The sequence below is a fragment of the Lissotriton helveticus genome, chromosome 6 (genome assembly GCF_964261635.1).
Source record: "Lissotriton helveticus chromosome 6, aLisHel1.1, whole genome shotgun sequence".
NCBI lineage: Eukaryota > Metazoa > Chordata > Amphibia > Caudata > Salamandridae > Lissotriton > Lissotriton helveticus.
The window spans coordinates 380,774,778-380,796,465 of NC_136067.1; positions in this window are offsets into that span (position 1 = coordinate 380,774,778).

The window sequence follows — 21,688 nt, forward strand, 5'->3', positions numbered from 1 at the left end:
TAGTTGTTTACGGAACTCTGTTTCACTGTCCAATGCTCTCAAATGTGCGGGGAGAGTATTCAACGCTTTTGCACCTAGTACCGCCAGGGACTTGCCCCCTCGGGTTTTGAGTCTAAACCCTGGAACGGTCAGTAAATTTGCATTTGAGGATCGTAGGGCTCGTGTTGGACAGTATCTCACAAATTTTTTCCTTAGGTATAGTGGGCCTAAGTCGTGGACAGCTCGAAAAGTAATTATCAACACTTTGAACAAAACCCTTTTTGTTATAGGTAGCCAGTGTAGTGTGTTAAGGGCCTTGGTTGCTGATGATCTTCTCGGCCAGTTTAGAACCAGCCTTGCTGCTGCATGTTGCACCATCTGGAGTTTATGGGTGACCACTTTATTGGTGCCAGCATATAGGATGTTACAATAGTCGATTAGTGATGTCACCAGTGCAACCATGACCGTTTTCCTTGCCTCAATAGGCAACAAGTCAAAGAACTTCCTCAGCCCCTTTATCACCCCAAAACATGTGCCTGCCACTTTAGACGCCTGTTGTCTAAAGGACAGGTCAGCGTCGAAGTTTACCCCAAGGTTACGGGCCGAGATGGTAGTGTGAGGCGGTATTTCTGCCTTCTCTGGCCACCATAATCCGGGAATAAACTCGTTTTTGGGGCCTATTGGCATGATCTCAGTTTTGCCTGTGTTGCATTTCAGATGGTTTCTCCGCATCCAGTCAAATGTGGCCGTTAGGCAACATTTGAGCTTTTCCTCCCATACCTGGTTTTCTTTATCCATTACCAGGATCAGTTGCGTGTCGTCGGCGTATGCAATTGCATCCATGCCAAATGACGATATCAGCTTTATCAGGGGTGCGGTGTAGACATTAAACAATGTCGGGCTCAGGCTGGAACTCTAAGGTACTCCCGTCGACAGTGGTTTCTCACTGGAACAGAATTCCCCCAGGGTCACCACTTGCCTCCTGTCCTTCAAAAAGTTCTTTATCCACTCCAGGACTGTGCCTGTGATGCCAGATGTTGCTAGCCGGTCTATTAAGATGACATGTGAGACCGTGTCGAAGGCCCCTGACAGATCTAATAAGATCAGGACGGCCTTCTTACCTTGGTCCAAAGCTGAGCGGATAGTCTCAGTAGTGAACAGGAGAGCCGATTCCGTGGAGTGTTGAGTCCTGAAGCCGGCTTGATTAGGATGCCATGCTTCACTGTCTTCCAGAAAACGTGTAAGCTGTTTATTTACCATTGACTCTGTGATTTTACACAGTGCCGGAAGTAATGAGATGAGTCGTAGATTTGATAGTGTGGTGGGGTCGGGAAGTTGTTTTTTTTGCAGTGGTTTCACTGCTGCCAGTTTCCACTCAGGGGGGACGTTGGCCATGGTCAGTGAGGTGTTGACAATGTCATTTATTACTGGATTGGCAATTTCTACAATAAGGTGCTGGAGTCCAATGGGGCACGGATCGAATGGTGATCCTGATTTTGTTGCCAAAATTGCTCGCTTGGTCTCCTCCAGACTGATTGGTCGGAAGGCTGCTAGCTGAGTTTCCTCCTGCCCTATTTTATCACTCTCTTTCTTTGACTCTGGTATTGGGACCTCGAAGTCCTTCGTCAGACCCTGTACCTTTTCTTCAAAGAAGTCTGTGATAGAATCACAGAGCATCCCTCACTAAACATTTGGGTTTATTGAAGTCATTCACAATTTTAAAAATCGCTTTGTGTTTATTATTAGCAGTTTCTATTGCTGATCTAAAAAACATCTTTTTTGCCTGTTTAATTTGCGCATGATAGGCACTCTTTATCTTTTTGTATTTGCCGCGCTCTGTGCTGCAATAGTTTTTTCGCCAGCTGCGTTCTGCTCTTCGTAGCTCCCCCTGTTTATTTTTGAGCTCTCGGTCGAACCACGGGGCAGAGATCTTCTTTTAGATATATGATACAACAAGTAACCTCATATCTACAACAAGTCAGGTCTATTGGCTTTCTCAATGGTTGTTTGTTGCATAAGATAAATAAGCAGCAACTATGGCTTGTATATAATATTGAAAAAGCTTCCACTTAAAGCCCTGGTGACACCACGACAAAGTTGCTGCTCCTGAGTTTCAAAAAGAGAAGGGAAATCCAGAGAGAAAATGACTCTCTTTAAAGGATTTCCTTTCCCCTATAACACTCGAAAAAGATGGACCGCCTGTTCTAAGGCACAAAACAGAGCCCGATAGAGACCTATTTCGAGGCCACATTTAAAAAACTACTGGTGCTCAGACCCGGTGAGACCCGGCCCACTTAAAGCCCTGGGTCCCGGTAAATAGTCCGCTTGGCCCATGTGAGTAACCTATTTCTGGCTAAGCTCCCTTTTTATTACCAAAAGTTCAGAGGTAATGAGTTTACTATTTATATTATTTTACATTAGTTGGTTTCCCGCAGCAAGGTGTGGCCCTCTGCCTTCCCAAGGGGCTATTTCTATCTCTACTGAAGGGTGAGTTTTTTTTACTCTTTCTTTACCTTGACATTACCGTGTTTCTATAAATATGCTATTATACAGGGCATGCTCATACATTTCATTATTGGCATGCTCTCAGCACATTATTGCCAACTCTATGTTTTTAATCATTGGTTCACGTGTGTCATGTATTATAGATATATGTTCTACATGGATGGGTGTGTAAAACTTTATTACACTGTACACTGTCATAATTAGCTGCTTTGAGCACTCACTGCACCAGTGCTTTTTATTGTTTTTCAGAGTTTGCCACTTATGGCATGTTTCTGATGGTTTTTCACAATCTCTCCTTCTTCACAGTTTGGATCCTCCTTCCTGCACCTCAGCGGATGCAAGTGAACTGTTTTGGATTGGCTACCTGCAATGCTGGCTCGACGAGGAGTTCCCTATTATGAAACATGATACCCTCCTGGGTGTGTGAGGGCATTCAGATCTGATCATTGGGATTCCCTATACAGGTCCTTCTGTTCAGTTCCCCTGTTCTACCCTTGTGTACTCCCCCTTCCCCTCATGGGAACAGTACCCCTCTTTTGTATTCATACATTTAAGCAGCCATAAAACTCAGGAAAGAACAGATTTGTGAATAGATTTCCATTACTCTAGGAAAAGCCATGGTTAAATGTTTTTCCCGAATCTAATTCAATCATCAGTAAGGCTGATATCCAGGGTTTTCAGGCAGGCAGAGGCAGAGCTGTAACTGTCTTTGTTGCAGATGAGTTTCGGGCCGCCTTTTGTATCACCTGCAGACGGATGAACAGATAGTCATCCATCCCCATATATAGGGCATTTACGAAATCCAATCTTCTGGCAATTAACACTTGGATCATGATTCTATGCCAGTCAATTGGAATCCAAAGGAAATGTTTCCAGATAAGTTTAGGTGGGCCCAAAAATTTGCCACACTTGTCATTGACTTGATCCTGCATGGATAATGACAGCTCAATGAGGACGCCTACATTTTTTTTGTTGCTTTTAAGGGTTTAGGCACGCTCCCCAGGGTTGCAGGTCATGAAGATGCATCCCAAATATGGTCGGCTTCACCGCATTGGTGTTTAGTTTTAAGCAGTGGGCCATCATCCAACTGGCAACTTCGGAGAGACAGCCTGCAAGGTTTTTTCTAGTGTCTTCATGCTTCTCTCCTATCAAGATGACCAGTTGGGTATCATCTGCGCACAGGCTTTTGTTGATGCCCCACTTTTTCACCAACGTGGCAAGAGATGCAACGTACTTGTTAAAAAATGTGGGTCTCAGCAAAGAGCCTTGTAGTATGCCTCATTTAGAGCTGTGAAGAGACAATCTGACAGTGTTCAACTGAATGGACTGAGTCATTTTGCACTGAAAAGATCCAAACCATTGAAGGGCGGAAGAATGAAGCCCTATCTCATGGAGTTTTTTAAATAATTTGGCTGTGTGAGATGGTGTCGAGCATCACAGAGAGATCTAGTAGAATCAGGGCAACTGCCTTGCCCTGATTTACTTCTAATCTAATTTTATCCAGAACAGCAAGGAGAGTGCATTCCGTGCTGTTTATGGCTCTGAATTCCATCTGGGAAGGATCTTATAGATTGTTGTTCTCCAGGAAAACTGTCAGTTGGTTGTTGACAAGTCTTTCAAGGACTTTGTACAAGTATGGAAGCAAGGAAATAGGATGATAGCTAGATAGAATTGATACGTCTATGCCTGCTTTTTTGGCCAACAAGAAGATTCATGCTTGCTTCAAAGAGTCCCGGGTACCAAACATTTGTCAGTAAAAAGTCAAACATTTGCATTAAATGGTCACTCAAGATGGATGTTAGTTGAGAAAAAATGAAATATGGGCAGAGGTCAAGTGGAGAGCCTGACTTAACTTCTAGCATTATTTTCTCGACCTGTTCCCTAGATACATTAGCGAGACTGCTTAAGTGGGGTCTTGCTTCAAAGAGAGGTAGAGCCTTAGCCCATGGAAACTCATATTGAGAAGGTTGAGCATCAAAGGTAGAATATATTTTGTCTATTTTGTCTGTGTAGTATTTGACTATTGCTTTGCTGTGTGGGACTGAAGGGGTAATGACTTGCGATAGACTCCTGGCTGGGAAAGTTCCTTTACAATTTTAAAGAGTTCTCTGGAGGAACATCAAGAAATTCTCAGTTTGAACCAGATTTCTACACTATACCATTCACTAATCATAGGAATTAGTTGGCTGATCACACATAACCCCAACATCAATTGGTTAGCCAGAACACTTTCTCTGGGGTCAACATTTGATGTGGACAATTCAGAATTCACCATTCTATGGCAGTGTGGTCTTCTAAAGTTGATCAGCATGTTCAATATGTGGCCCAACTTTTGTCCATTCCTGAAACCTACCAAATGTACATTGCCATTTTTTCTGAATTCAAGACCACATAAGAACCACCCCATCGAAACTTCAATTGTTCAGTTGATCAGATACCCAATGCTACTGGACCCTTTGGCAGAATGGTTTCATTATCCTCCTTTGAGAGAACCACTCTTAAAGAATATCTTGAAGAATGAAAGGATGTAGCCTAACAGCTAAGGTAGTTGTCTTCAAATCTGGAGCACCAGGTTCGAGTCTCAGCAACAACGCTCAACATCCTATGGCTCTTGGCAAATCCCTTAATCTCCCTGTGCCTAACAAAAAATAATGTGTCTGTGTGTAACGAAACTGGTGCACATGTTTGCGCTATATAAACCTCTAAATAGAAAAGAAAGAAAATCAAAAGAATCAGTTGATTGTACCATCTAGGTCTCCTGCAGGAGTGCACTTCTTCTTTGTCCCTTAACAAAAAAATTGAAAGAGTGCGCCCTGTATAGACTACAAAGGATTAAACCAAGTCACAAAATATCATTATCTTCTTCCCTTGATAATGATTTCCAACATTTTGAAGGCAGTGTACGGTGCAAAGATCATTACTAAGATTGACCTTCGAGGGGCGTACCATCTCAATAGTTAAAGGCAGGAGATGAGTGGAAGACTGCCTCTAAAATCCCATTTGGGCATTACGAATATCTCCTAATACCCTTTGGACACTGTAATACACCAGCAGTGTTCCAAGGGTTCATGAATTTAATCTTTTTCTGTTTTGATCCTACGCTCAAGAAGAGTTTACCTTGACAACTTCCTATTTTTCTTCAAAAAGCCCTAAAGACCATGTTGAATGTGTTAGACAGATTCTGAACTCCTTGAAGGAAAATAACCTACTGGGCAAACTGGAGAAATGCGCTTTCAATGTTTAAACTGTGGAATATCTTGGGTATGTAATTTCAGCTGTTAGTCTTGAAATGCATGATCAAAAAGTGACGCCTTTTTTCCCATAGGTTTACTCCTGCTGAGTATACCCTAACTGTATTGGAAAAGAAGCTACTGGTAATAAAAGAGGCTCTTGTTGAATGGAGATACCTCATCTTGTGATAATAAGTTCAGGTAACAGGCAGCTTGCAGGAACAGCTGTCCTTTTTTCAGCATTATGACTTTTCTATCACTTATATACCTTGAACACAAACCACAGTTACCTACAGTCTATCCAAATAATACACCGAAAGAAAGGAATTTGAAATCAGAGAAAAGATTCTTCCTCCTATTGTATTTGTGACAGTCATTTTAACTACTTAGGGCATATCCGTCAAAAAACTAAGAACATTGACCAGTATCACTTTTACCAGTATTGTCCTTTCATAAGCAGTACGTACAAGTTAATCTTCTGCAAAAAAACAATTGTTCTCTTCAGGAACTAGTGCTTCACTTATGTCGTGGCTCCTTAGTCCCAGGTCATACGGAAGAATTAAACACTGAAGAGTTACTGAAGAGGAAGTTGTATGTACACTCCTGTGAAGATTCTGCTTAAAGTAAACTGAGATACAAAGAAAAGCTGTACACCTTCCCAGTTGCCTGCAAGAGCTCAGGAAATAATATTTTATAAAATGTATACAACTTTATAGTTGATCTGCCAATCTCTGAAGGCTGTTGTGCCAAAATGGTAACAGTCAACTCATTTATTAAAATTGTGCATTTTTCTGTCTTACCTAAAATCCCAACTGCATCTGAAATGGCAAAGATATTTTACTCAGGTGACTTTAGGCTTTGCAACCTTCCTCTTAATGTTATTTCTGATCGTAGATCTGAATATATTTCCAATTTTTTGAATGTCACTCAACAAAAGTTTAGTTATTCAAAGAGCCTTAACATCTGTATATTATCCACAAGCAAATGGCCAACGTGAAAGGGATGCGCGCTATGCACAGAGAGAAGCTGCTCCTGATTTAGGTAGCGCATTTTGCACATTGCTCCTAAACTGAAATTTTAAAGATTTTATGGTTTTTTACCATTTGTTCTTTGACACTCACCTTTCTACCTCTTTCCTTTCCTCTCCCCGGTCCACCACGAGCATTGCTTGATTGTTGTGGAGGTAGGCTTTGCTCATTTCTCCTCTTCCAGTTCGAGGGAGGTTGGCGCCCCAGTGCTCCAGCCCCACCTACACAACCGGATGTTTCAGGCAACGCGCAGCGGGTGCACCGAAGGCACACCAAAAATAAAAAGCCCGTCTGCGACCATCCATGCCTGGGCATCGCCAGGAGCCAGGAACCCTGGCCAATTCACCTCTAAAAAGGGCTTAGCCCCCCTCGGGTTTTATAATAGACAAGAGCTGTTAGACCTGAGGATTCAGCCTGTATTCTCCTGCAGGACGGAGCCTTGGCCTCTATTGGAAGGCCCTTTTTTCTGCAGAGTCTGCTAGTTTCAGGGTAATTTGGGTGAGACTATCTAAAGTAGGGTGAAGACTTGCTATTGTGCACAAAGAAGTAGTATCAACGTCACGCCTCTGGATGAGTGCTGTAATGCCCAAATGGAAGTGCTTGTCTTTTGGATAGACTTCTACTCCCAAATTAGTTGGAAGGGAGCTTTAGTGTATCGTCCCGTAGGACCCTTGGCTGATTTCCCGTCACTACTTATGGATTTAATAGCCACTCATGTAATCGTGAGTAGCAATTTTTTGCTACTAGGTGATTTTAATATTCACAGCGAATGCACTTCCAACACTGATTCACAGACTCTTATGACTGACTTAACATCCTTAGGCCTATCTAAGCTCAATGAGGGCCCTACTCACATAGCGGGCCACACCTTCGACATTATTTTTTCCAATTCTCCCAAGGTTCATTATGAGCCCCCCTCCCAAATCACCTGGTCCGATCATGCGCTAATTGAAGTCTCTATTCAGGGACAAAAAAAGCTGAAGGGACCAATTCTGGCAACCCACCATAGCCGTAGACAATGGCAGAAAGTTACTCCAGAGAGCTTTCAAGCCTCCTTTTCAAGACCACAGATTACAGCATCTGATAACTTTGTAGAAGCCTTGGCAGAATACAACTATACACTCTCTAAGACGATTGACTATCTTGCACCACTGAAACGTCTTCCTAACCATTCCAAGCGGCCGCTGGCTACTTGGTTCTCTCCTCAGCTGCTTACACAAAAGCAATTATGTAGGAAATACAAGAGGCGCTGGCCCACAACCTATGATGAGAACAATAAGACTCAGTTTTTGACCACTTTGTCAAGATATCACAATAACATAAAAGAAGCGCGCAGAACCTTCATTGCCTCCCAACTGGACATGGCTGGCAATGCCCCTAAAACCCTACATCGCATCCTACAGTTTTTTATTAATCCCAAGTGTAGAGATCCAGGAAACAGGTTAAAATCCAAAAGCTTTATTCAATAGCACAGCATCATGTAATCAGCTTCAGAGTCCAGGTACAACTGACTCAAAGATGCAGAATGCATCACCAGGAAAGTTCTGAGAACTAGAACACAATGAACTAGGTCTCATGCCATTAAAGGGGAAGGAAAATCAAGGTAAGGAATGTAATGCAGGATGTAACACATCTCCCCCATAAAATGGAAAACAAAGAAATTAACATATGTACAAAATCCTGGTAACAAGAAAATCAACATATTATATACAAATTATACATAGTCCCGTAAAGACATGGGTTTCTTACGAATTCGAGAATCTTCCTTGATTCTAGAGGCAATAGTATCAGGAAAAGGCCTAGGACACTGATCTGGTACAGAATTGAAACAATTTTGAGGAAAAGAATGAGTATTCACACCAAATTGGATAGGACACTTTGCAACCTTGCTTACATTCCAAACCTTTCCATCTTGCGTGATAACAGAGTTTTTGAAAACATTCTTAACCTGAACAGGTCTACCATATTTGCTCACACCCTTGCTAACAAAAGAAGGTTTCAGAATCTTGACCCAATCTCCCACAGCCAAACCATGCTCTCTTGCATTCCACCTCTTATTATACCACACAGCAGATTTATTCTGTTTAGAAGCAACTCTGTCTGCAATAAGCTTGACATCCACAACATCCTCACAAAAAGCTTTACACTTCTCCTTGAACCACCACGGACAAATAACAGAAGCTGGATCTCTTCCCTTAAGCAACTTGAATGGACTAACCTCTGTGGTTGTGTGTGGAGTTATGCGGTAATGCCAAAGTTTCTCTCTGAGGATATTCAACCAATTTCCCTTTTCCTTAATGGCATCCATAATAAAGTTCTTTAACACACGGTTGAACCGCTCGACTTGACCATTCTCATGCGTTCGTAAAGAGAAGTCCTAACATGTTTAATGTTACAAGACTGTAAAAATGACTGCATTTCTGATGAGACTAATTGTACTCCATTGTCTGACACCAACACAGAAGGACAACCTTCTCTAGAAAATACTTCCTGAAAGAACAAAATTATTACCTCAGAAGTGATCTTTGACACAAATTTTACTTCTGGCCATTTCGAATGGTAATCAATAATTACAAGAGCAAAACAAGAAGACTCAGGTAAAATACTAAATGGACCAGAAATATCGAAAGCAATTTTGTTCCACGGAACTTCAGGCCACACTACTGACTTAAGGGGTGGAACAACAACTTTTAACATCTTATCTTTGTCACAACACTCACTGCATTCTCTAACCACACGATCTACAAATCTGTCCAAACCAGGCCACCAAAAATTCAACCTAATAAGACGCTTCATGGCAGAAATCCCAGGATGGGTTTTGTGCGCCAACTTGAGTATTAATTCCTGAACACCAACCGGTGGAACACACTTGTCACCTTTAAAAACCAAATTACCTTCGCAGAACAACTCATCAGCAACATTAAAAAACGGCACAATATCTTCTCTGATATTCGCTTTGTTGGGCCAACCTTCCAACAAATATTTGCTCAATGTGATTAACTTATCATCTTCTTCCTGACATTTGAACCAAAACTGTTCAGTAATCTCTTGATACTGAGTATCCACAAAATCTTGCAAACTAGACACAAAGTCTACATCTTTACACCCACTTACACTGTCAACCAAACTAAGACAAGGAAGACGTGATAGGCAATCAGCCGTAACATTTTTCTTTCCAGGTATATATTCTACCGTAAAGCTATATTCCTGCAACTTAGATGTCAAACGTGCAATCCTCGCTGTAGAATTCCATCCTCCTCCCACTGATAGAATATGAACAAGGGGCTTATGATCCGTTCTCAAAATGAATTTACTACCCCAAATGTAGATTCTATAATGTTCTATAGCCCACACGCATGACAGTAACTCTCGCTCAATAACCGCATACCTGCGCTCTGTCTCACTCAGCGTTCTGGATGAGAAAGCCACATTCCACTCTGACACACCATCTGTTTGGGAAAGCACACATCCCAAACCGTACAAACTTGCATCCGTGGTAATTATACATTTTTTTCCCATCTTGAAGGGTCTTAAAGTAGGAGAATTGACCATGTCCTTCTTGATTTCACAAAAAGCCTTTTCTTGTTCTGTGTCCCAAACAAATTCATTCTTTTGTCTCAAAAGTTTCCTCAAAGGCTCCATTTTAGTAGCAAAATTAGCAACAAATTTGCTGTAGTACTCACACATGCCCGAAAAGGACAGGAGCTGTTCTTTAGTACTAGGAGCTGGGGCATTAAGAATAGCTTCCACATTCGATTTCTTTGGAATCAAACCTTCCCCTGAAAGAGTATGCCCCAAATACTCCACTGACTTTCTAAACAATTTGCATTTATGTGCCTTAAGAGTGAGACCATAGTTTTGCAATCTGGAACACACTTCATTAAGATGGACAGAATGTTCAGCACTATTTTTAGAAAAAATCAGAATATCATCCTGAAAGCACTTAACATACGAATCAAGGTCTCTAAAAATTTGAAACATCACACGCTGGAAGACAGAAGCGGCAGAAGCCAACCCAAATGGCATTCTTCTGTACTGGAAGAGACCCATGGGTGTAATAAAGGCAGTACATTTTTTAGATTCTTCTGTCAACTCTATTTGATGGTACGCTGACCTAAGGTCCAGGGTGGAAAAAATCTGCGCACCATCAAAAAGTGAAACCAATTCATTTATATTGGGAAGTGGATGACAATCTATAATAATGTTTGAATTGAGAGCCCTCAAATCAATACAGACTCTCAACTTTTGATCAGGTTTTCGTACGAGAACTATGGGTAAAACCCATTCAGATGACTCTATTGGTTCAATGATATTATCTTTCAACAGATCATCTAGCATATCTTTTAGTTCAGATCTAACATTGAGAGGTACACCTCTCAATTTCTGCTTCACCGGAATGGCACCCTCCTTTAAAACAATTTTGTGTGCAAAGCCTTTCAATTTTCCTAGTTGATCGCAAAAAACTTTGTTAAATTTTTCTTTCCAAAAAGAGGTAACATCCTCTACTCCTTCACTAATACTATTAACCATCTCCTGATCACTACAAAGCTCAATGGGATCCTTAGCTCGTGGATTCAATTTGATACCGAGTTCCCATTGATCTTGCCATCCAAGAACATTTACTCCCTTGAAAGCTATGTACAATTTGATATAGGCAAATCTACCTCTGAAAGTTAAAGGCACATTTAAAAATCCTTCAATAGAAATATTGCCTCCATTAAAACTCTCAGCTAAAATATCAGATGGTTGTAATTTAGAAAAATCGCACACCTCATGTAACTTCTCATCGAAGTATTGTTTGGTGATAATGGTCCATGGGGACCCAGAGTCTACCATCAATTCAACATCAATTCCCAAAATGTTAAAGATGCATTTAGGTGACTTCTTACTAGTCAAAACAATAGTACCACTTTGTAAGATGGACACAACATAACCTTTTGTAACTTCTTGTGATGTGGTATCAGAATTGTTAACTGAAGACACTTTGACAGGAGTGGGATAATTAGAAACAGAACGTGATTGTACTGTTCGTCCCTTTGTATTAAAACGTTTTTCTCTGCAGACATTACCAAAGTGTCCCATTTTGCCACATATACTGCAAGTTCTATTAATGGCAGGACATCCTGGAAAAGAAGCGATATGTGACCTATTGCCACATCTAAAACAGGAAAATGAACTGCTGTTAATATCGGGTTTCTTGTAATTATTAGTTGACCAATTTCTAGTACCAGTATATGTGGCAGTAACATTATTTCCTTCATTCCTGGGCTTAACTAAGCACACTTCTTCCTCAACATTAGTTTTGTTGCTATTGGCACTTTGTTTATCTACAATATCCATCCACTTTTCAGACATCTCTGTCGACTTAGCAATAGCAATACTTTCTTCCAAGCTGGGATCACCTAAGCACCATAATTTATCTTGGACCTTCTTATTCTTAACATGCACAATAATTTGGTCACGTATCATCTCATCAGCTATTATACCAAAATTACAGCGTAAAGTTAGCGCTCTCGAAGAAGTAAGAAAATCATCAAATGATTCATCCTGTTTCTGTGCCCTGGTATAAAATTTGAAACGATTAAGGGCAATATTAGCAGTAGGTTTAAACCTTTTCTCGAGTCTCGCAAGTGCTTCAGAGTAAACATTAAGATTATTACCACTTCCAGGAGGTAGCACAATCAGAGGCAAGGTTCTAAAAATGTCTTGCCCTTCTGAGCCTAAACAATGTAATAAAATACTTTTTTTTCTCTCTGCTCCCATTCGCTCTCCATCAATAGCCTTCATATAATTGAAAAATTCTTCCTTCCATCTTGCCCAAGGCAAGGGAGGATCACCCTTAACCTGTAGAAATTTTGCAGGAGGATCAAATTGCATTTTAAATGATACTAATGGCAGTAATATTGATATATATAAAATGAATCTTCTTGAAAAGTACTCTATAATGAATGTTTTTGAATGAAACTATATGGAAAACACACTATACATCTAATGGCACACACATTGTAATATGTTATGTAAGATAGAATAAAAGAGTCACTGTATTAGTAGAAAAGGAAGTTCCTCCATGTGAATACCTTCGTGAATTAAGGTGACACACAGTTCAAAACGAAGTAGAAATGATGTAATTAGTTTCATAAGAAATGAAAACGCTGGAATTCAAGCGTCAGAAGAAAGCGCTGTCACGTTGGAAGCAATGACACGGCGCTGTGAAGTTAGCGGCAATAACACGGTGTCTCCGTGTAAATAGTGCGTTGCTAGGTGACTGAAAGTTTATAAAACCAAACAAAATGGTGGCACGTTGCACGTTGCACGCAGCGTCAATGGGACGTAACATGCGCTGCGTGTAGGATGACGATGGTCACGATATGAGCCGACGTTGCTAAGCGACACCAAAGGACACAAGAAGCGTTGAATGCTCCATTCCTCGCACCGCGTTCAGGAATGCAGGCAGGAGGCTGGAATCTTCGCTTCTTCGCACCGCGTTCAGGAATGCAGGCAGGAGGCTGGAATCTTCGCTTCCAATAGCGAGTTCTACAGCTCGGTGTCCGCTCAGCAGGGAGTTGGAATCTTCAGCAACCGTGCGTTGTGAAAAATTGAAAGATGCACAGGTCCAAATATTTTGAAATTTCCACAAAATGAAGCCGCAAATCTTCCAAATAGTAAGAGAGGCAAGGGGATATATCCAAAAAGCCACAAATAAGAATTTAAATTTTTTTTTTAGAGGACCAAAAGGCGAAACATCCAGGAAAGCCAGAAAAATGGTTCAATTGAAATAAAATAGGGTTCACTCCGCTCCTGTGCTATAGATGGCTGGAGTCCTCGTCGCCAATTTTTGTAGAGATCCAGGAAACAGGTTAAAATCCAAAAGCTTTATTCAATAGCACAGCATCATGTAATCAGCTTCAGAGTCCAGGTACAACTGACTCAAAGATGCAGAATGCATCACCAGGAAAGTTCTGAGAACTAGAACACAATGAACTAGGTCTCATGCCATTAAAGGGGAAGGAAAATCAAGGTAAGGAATGTAATGCAGGATGTAACACCAAGGCTTGTGAAAACCTTTAGGTTCCTACACAAATGCTGTGCAATAATATTGCGCAATATTTCTCACTGAAGATTGAATGAATTTATGAAAAAATCGTTTTGTCAGATTGCCAGGACCTGCCCCTCCCAGCCGTGGATCTACTTGTACCGGCTACCCCTCAGATGCTGGAAAGTTTTCCCCCGTTAACCTCGGTAGAGGTTACCACTCTGATCCACAAAATTAAATCCGGGTCTCCTCATGACACATTCCAGCCAAAGTCGTCACTTCTCTGGCCACTCAGCTTTCCCCCTTAATCGAACACCTCCTCAACCTTTCACTTAGAAACGGTCATGTCCCGTCAGAATGGAAAGCAGCGCAGGTCATGCCCATTCGGAAAAACACCAAGGCCTCGTTGACAGATCTGTCCGATCTCCGGCCTATTTCTCTGCTTCCCTTTTTGAGTAAACTTTTGGAGAGACATATTAACACTCATCTCTCAAGCCATGTCGAGCGTACTGGTTGTCTCGATCCCTCCCAGTCTGGCTTTAGGCCCAAGTACAGCACCGAATCAGCCCTGCTAGCAGTCACCGATAACATCAGGATGACCTTAGACAAGGGCCACTCGATGATTTTGGTGCTATTGGACCTATCTGCCGCGTTCGACACGGTCTCTCACCAAATATTGCTCAGAAGACTGCAGAAGATTGGTTTAAGAGGCTCGGCCTTCCAATGGATTTCGAGATTCCTATCCGATCGCTCTCAGACTGTCAATCTTGGCCCATATTGCTCGGCATCTATGGAATTGTCCAAGGGAGTGCCTCAGGGCTCATGTCTGAGCCCCACTCTTTTTAATATCTGTGTTGCTCCCTTGGCAAACCTCCTGAGGACCCATGGGTTTATTTCAATATCATATGCCTATCATACCCAGCTGCTTTCCCCTTTTGACAAATTTATATCAGCGGTACAGGTGGCCTTCTCTTCCGGAATGAGAGCTATTTCACACTGGATGAATAGTAATTTTCTCCATAGTAATGTAGGAAAAACAGAGATTTTGCTCTTTGGGGAGGCCCCTTTTTTGTGGTCTCCCGCGTGGTGGCCGCCTGATTTTGGCACCCCTCCTGATCCTAAATCCATCTTTAAGAATCTAGGCATTCACCTAGATCAAGCCCTTACCCTGACAGAGCTTATTACTCAGACAGCTGGTGTCTGCTTCCACACTCTGGGACTTCTTCTGCAAGTATTTCCTCTTCTTACGGATTCCACCAGAAAGACACTGATTCAGGCACTCATATTAAGCCGGTTGGACTACTGTAATGGTCTGCTGATCTCTGCCAATGAGACCTCGATCAGCAGACTGCAGGTGGTCCAAAACACGGCAGCACGGCTCGTCCTTAATGTGCCCCATAGGACTGCTTCCCGCCCTTTTTTTGCACAGCTCCACTGGCTACCGATACGCCAGAGGGTAAAATTTAAAATCTGCTGTACTATTCACAAGGCTCTTTACAACCTTAGACCCTCCTACCTGGCGGAGAAATGTCGGCGCTATTGTCCTTCTAGGTCTCTCTCGCTCGTGTTCTAAACATTTGTTAGAGGTTCCACGTATTAAGAGGGCAAGACTAGGAGGAAAAGCCCTTTCTTACATTGGTCGGCGCTATTGGAATAAGCTCCCCCTTCATATACGTCAATGCTCTAACCATCTACAGTTTAGAAAGCTGCTCAAGACCATTCTTTTTCTCATGCTGATTCAGACTGTAGTTGTATTCTTGCTGTGCTACTTGCCTGAAGTGCAGAGATACCCCTTTGGAGTCGATTCTGGCACTATACAAATAAATAAATAAATAAATAAATAAAGGCTGAACAGAACTCTAGAATAATTCTTAAGATGTTATCTGATGAGGTCCAGATAGAATACTTTATAATGCGCATAAGATGGTACTAAACCAGTCGCTGTCGCCTGCTCCCCATTTTTCCGTTATTGTTCTCATATTTCTCTTTTCCTCATTTATATACAAAATCACAATGTTGTTACTGTGTATTAGATTCCCGAATGTTGTCATAACTCTCAGAGCATCTAAGTGAGAGTAATGAGGAAAATTTGTATGCTACACAAATGAAAATTGTGTCCATATATGGATAGCTCAGAGCTGAGATGTCTGACAAAAGAAGGGATGTAACATTACTGTGAACTTTATGTGCAACATTGTCAATAAAGATAGTTAAAAAAAGATGTTATGTGACCACTTCTCAAAATGATCGAATTCCTTGCTTCCTGCTGCTGAGTTTGTTTACAATAATTCAGTACACTCATCATCCAAGTACCCCCTTCCTTTTAGCTCTCACTGTATTCCATCAAAAGTTTTTCTGAGGTTTCAGATGTTCAAAATTCTGTTCCTACCATTCAAGATATCTTACAAAATGTTGATTGTATCAGAAAAGCCCTTCTTCAAACTTTAAAGAAGGCCAGGTTAAACCGGAATGTTCAGGCCAATCAACATAGATGACCAGAGTCAAACTATAAAACTGGTGGCAAGGTTTATCTGCCCTCTGTCAATCTTCCGTCTTGATCCATGGATCCAAACTTAGTGCAAAATGTTATGGTCCATTTAGTATCACTAGGATCATCAATCTAGTCACTGTAAGGCTGAAACGTCCACCTTCCTTTAGAATACATCCATCTTTCATGTCTCCTATTAAGACCTTTTAAAAGAAGGCTAGGAAACAATAATTTCAGCAAACCACCACCTGTTGTGATTGATGGTAAAGCAGAGTCTGAGGTCTGGGAAATTTGTGACAGCCAGGATTATTAGGGGGGAAATTGCAAAATCTTGTCCATTGGAAAGGATACAGTCCTTGTGATCATCCTGGGAACCTGTCTGTTCATGCTCGTCACCATGTGAATTATGTCTTTAAGAAATTCTCTAGTAAGCCTGGAAGTCCAAATATGAGACAGATTAGAGTGTAAGATTCACTTACCTGACTTCATTCCCGCGCCCTCACCGCACGCTTTCTGGCATTCATGGTCGTGCAGCTTCTCCCTTCTTAGCTGCCGTGCATGAATTGTGGGGTGGGTCTAGTTCCTGGGTGCGGCGTCTCTGAATCTTCATCTGCCAGGAATAAGGTATTGCCTACAGCATCTCTGTAACACTGCAGGTCCATTAATAAATATATATGACCACAGCACTGAAATATTAGCAATTTCTTATTTATTCACGTGAATACGTTGTTTCACAACTACATGCTTCCTATTCCTTTACACCGAAATACCTCAAAGTAAGATGGTATTTTATTTTCATTCCTGTTCTTTTCACAGGTACACTTTCTTAACTGGGACCACTTGCATCACTATTCTCCACTGTGAGAAGGCTGGTGGGATTCACTCTACTCCTTCATTACTTCTGCTAAGTCATCTAGAGAATCCTCAATTTCCTAGAGCCAAGAATATGTGTCTTTCACAGCCTAAGCCAAGTTCTTGTATGGCTCAGGGACCTTTGGGCTCCTGCTCGAGTGTCCAACATTGTCTCTATCCCTTTCTTAATTTCTTTTATCAGATGTAGCTGTGTCCTGTGGACTTCCTTTTAAAGGTGGCTTAAGGATCATCAGCATCCACAGGAGCACGTAGATATTGTTTGAGAAAAAGTCTTTTGAGCTTCTGTAGGACACACTGCCACATTGTCATCCCATGCCAAGATGGGAGAAGAATTATCCAAAACATCTATGAGGTCTGCAAAGGGTTTGTCATATAAGAAGGCATGGTGGGGTCGAAGGTAGAAAACATGCCATTAGTAGACCTTTCCTCCTTTTCCACCTCTTAAACATAATAATGGGAAAATAGTACTGTTAGAATTCGATTAAAAATGTAAAAATAAAAATATATTACTCATTATAGAAATATTATCTGTATGTGAAAAATTGCATTAATACTAACATTTACAAAACATTTACCTAAATTGCAACTATATTAATGATATAGATCTATACACACATGGCATTTTTGTGCTATGAAGAAATAGTACAGACACAGCTCTGTATGTAAGCTTTGACTATGATGGTGTTTGTATTGGTCAGTCAATGGTAAAGTGTACCAAATTACGAGATGGTAGTCGAATGCATCATAACGGACACGTTTAAAATTACTTCCACATAGCTTAGTCGCAATGTCACGGGAGCTTAAAAGATTGTAAATAACTGCATTGGAAAGTCAGTTGTTACAATTAAAAAGGGTGCAGGTGATAAAACAATTTATTAATTATTGTTATAAATTATGTTGTACATGGATTAACAAAAGATTCAACCTTGCCTGACATGACATGATATGTACATGATCCATTTTCAATATAATTGGTCTGCCATGGGAGGCTTCTTGAAGTAAGTACAAGGTTATGGATATCATGTAAAAACCTGGTAAGAATATTACACAATGTAGTACCTCAAATGACCTCTATCAATCAATCAATCAGTTAATTTGTAAAGCGCGCTACTTACCTGCAAGGGGTTCAAGGCGCTGGGGGGTGGGGGGGCGGTGATGCTGCTGCTACTGATCGAAAAGCCAGGTCTTGAGTTGTCTCCTTAAGGTCAGTAGGTCTTCGGTTTGTCGTAGGTAGAGGGGGAGGGTGTTCCATGTCTTGGCGGCGCGGTGGGAGATGGATCTGCCTCCGGAGTTGATTCTATGGATGCGCGGGACCGTTGCCAGGGTGTGGTCAGCGGAGCGGAATATCCTGTTGGGTACGTAGAAGGAGAGTCGGCTGTTGAGGTAGGCTGGACCGGTTTTGTGGAGTGCCTTGTGTGCGTGGATCAGGAGTTTGAAGGAGATCCTTCTGTCCACGTGGAGCCAGTGTAGGTTCCTCAGGTGGGAGGGGATGTGGTCGCGACGCGGGACGTCGAGGATCAGGCATGCAGAGGCGTTCTGGATTCTTTGTAGTTTGTTGATGAGCTTGGACGAGGCTCCGACGTAGAGGGCGTTTCCGTAGTCGAGTCTGCTACTGACTAGGGCCTGGGTGACTGTTTTCCTCGTGTTTGTCGGGCTCCATCTGTAGATCTTACGGAGTATGCGGAGGGTGTTGAAGCAGGTGGAGGAGACTGAGTTGACTTGTTTGATCATGATGAGTTTCGAGTTGAGGATGACTCGAAGGTTGCGTGCGTGGTCGGTAGGGGCCGAGGGGGTCCCCAGTGATGCTGGCCACCATGAGTTGTCCCATGCTGAGGGGTTGGGCCAGAGGATGAGGATCTCCATCTTGTCTGAGTTCAGCTTAAGTCCGCTTTCCTTCATCCAGTCGGCGACGGCCTTCATTCCCTGGTGGAGGTGGGATTTGGCGGTAAGAGGGTCCTTGGTGAGGGAGGGGATCAGCTGCGTGTCGTTGGCGTAGGAGATATGTTGAGGTTGTGCTGTCGGGCGATCCGTGCTAGTGGTGCCATGTAAACGTTGAACAGAATGGGGCTGAGGGAGGATCCCTGTGGGATGGCGCAGATGATCTCGGAGGCCTCGGACCGAAACAGGGGGAGGCGGACTCTCTGAGTTCTGCCGGAGAGGAAGGCGATGGTCTAGTCCAAGGCCTTCTCCCGGATCCCTGCGTCTTGAAGGTGCGTACGTAGTGTGTGGTGGCAGACGGTGTCGAAGGCGGCGGAGAGATCTAGGAGGATGAGGGCCGCCGTCTCGCCGTTGTCTAGAAGGATCCTGATGTTGTCTGTGGCGGCGATGAGGGCGGTTTCGGTGCTGTCGGTGCTGTCGTTGCTGAGGAATCCTGATTGAGAGGGGTCCAGGATGATGTTGTCTTCGAGGTGACGTGTTAGCTATCTTCTCGATGACCTTTGCTGGGAACGGAAGCAGGGAGATGGGCCGGAAGTTCTTGAGGTCGCTCGGGTCTGCCTTGGGTTTCTTCAGTAGGGCGTTGATCTCTGCATGCTTCCAGTTCTCAGGGAAGGTAGCGGTCTCGAAGGAGAGGTTGATGATGTTGCGCAGGTGGGGTGCGATGGAGTTGCTGGCTTTGTTGAAGATGTGGTGTGGGAGAGGGTCGGATGGGTATTCGGAGTGTATTGTGCCCATGATCTTGATCGTGTTCTCGGTGCTCATGTTGGCCCAGTTTTTCAGGGAGTCTTGGACGGTGGGGTGCAGTGGGTCTGGTGCAGCGTGGCCCATAGGGGTTGTCCGGGTTTGAAACTCTCATGGATGTTGGTGATTTTTCGGTGAAAGAAGGTGGCGAGGGAGTCGCACAGGGCTTGCGATGGCCGGAAATCGTTGGCGCTGGAGCTGGGGTTAGAGAGTTCCTTCACAATGTTGAAGAGCTCCTTGCTGTTGTGTGCGTTGTTGTCAAGGCGGTCTGTGAAGGAGATCATTTTAGTGGTCCTGATGAGGTGGTGGTGGTTGCGGCTGGCATGTTTGTGGGTAGCGAGGCTGTCCGGCATCTTGTTGCTATGCCATCTATTCTCCAATTTCCGGCAGGTGCGCTTTGAGGCAAGGAGTTCCGGGGTGAACCAGCTGGCTCTTTTGCTGGTGTCTCTGTTGGTGGGTTTTTTCAGCGGGGCTACGGTGTTGGTGCAGTCGTTCATCCAGCGTTCGAGGGTGAGTGCACCATCATCGGGGTTGGTGGGATTGGTCGGAGGGTTGAGTGCGAGGCTTGTCTGTAGTTGTTCCTCAGTGACTCTGCCCCAGCGGCGGCGGGGGATGTGTAGGGTGCGGTGGTGTGTGGGGTTTTCGGAAGGAGAAGTGGATGCAGTGGTGGTCAGTCCAGGTGAGTTCAGAGGCGTGGCTGAAGGTGACGTGGGGGCTTGAGGAGAAGATGGCATCAAGAGTGTGACCGGCGATGTATATAATCGTATTGGAAATCATATTTAACAAACTGCATTTTATTATGACCACATGGCAAAGCAGCAAAAAATCTGAATAAAGTTAGTATTCAGTCTGCAATACCAACGTATGGATTCTTTGTAGACTTTTTGCAGTCTGTGGCCTCAACAATACTTTTAATAAGAAATGTACAGCTCAAAGCCAACACATTTTAAAGCAGGTAGCCTTCCAGATGGGCACACTGCCCCCAATGAACAGATCGCAAACATATGAGAGAAACATTCTATAAACTAACAAAACACGAACAACAGTGATGGAGAGAGTCAATGGATATTTATAGAAGCATTATACCCATATTATTACTATTTGAACTTGATTAAAATGTAGATAAATCTGACCTACTTTGTCAGTATCCAAACATACCTTTTGTGGTCAGACATAATTCATTGTAAAACATAGCTTTTCAATAATTTGAATTTCACAGACAACAATATGTTTGTGATTTTAATGACAATCTAATGTAGTATATAGATAACTAACGGCAAAAATTACCCAAAATGAAAATTTTTACAACTTGAGAAAATGTTTTTTCCAAACAATCTTCATTATGCTGACAGTCAATACCTACAAGTAACTGTATATTGCTAAATATGAAAAAGAAAATTCAACGCTTTCCTTTCACATTGAAATGTAAGGTTGTGCTTGTAATCATGCTACTTTTTCCTGCATTCTACCATAGTCCTTTGTCTTGATGCTACTGCATTGATTTTGTCAACTGTTTCTTTCTTTGAAACCTCCTTCTTAGACGATTGTAATTTGGAGGTGACAAAGAGATTCTTCTCTAGATTTGTCACCTCTGAAATGAATTTGATCTTCCTCTTTCTGCCGCCTTCTAGGACAGCCCCTTGTTTTGGACAAATACCCTCCTGGATGGTAACATCAACCCGCCTTCCCATTTGGAAAGTGGGAAAACGCTGCGTGAGATTAGCTTTGCTTTTTTATGGGCAAGTATTGCACATGCCTCTTATGTGACTCAACACTGCCTTGCAAGTCTGTTTTGCTTCAAACTATGACAAGTTATGTTTTGGCATGTTGAACTTTGATACTGACTTTCAGTTGTGTTTGTGTTGTGATTGCA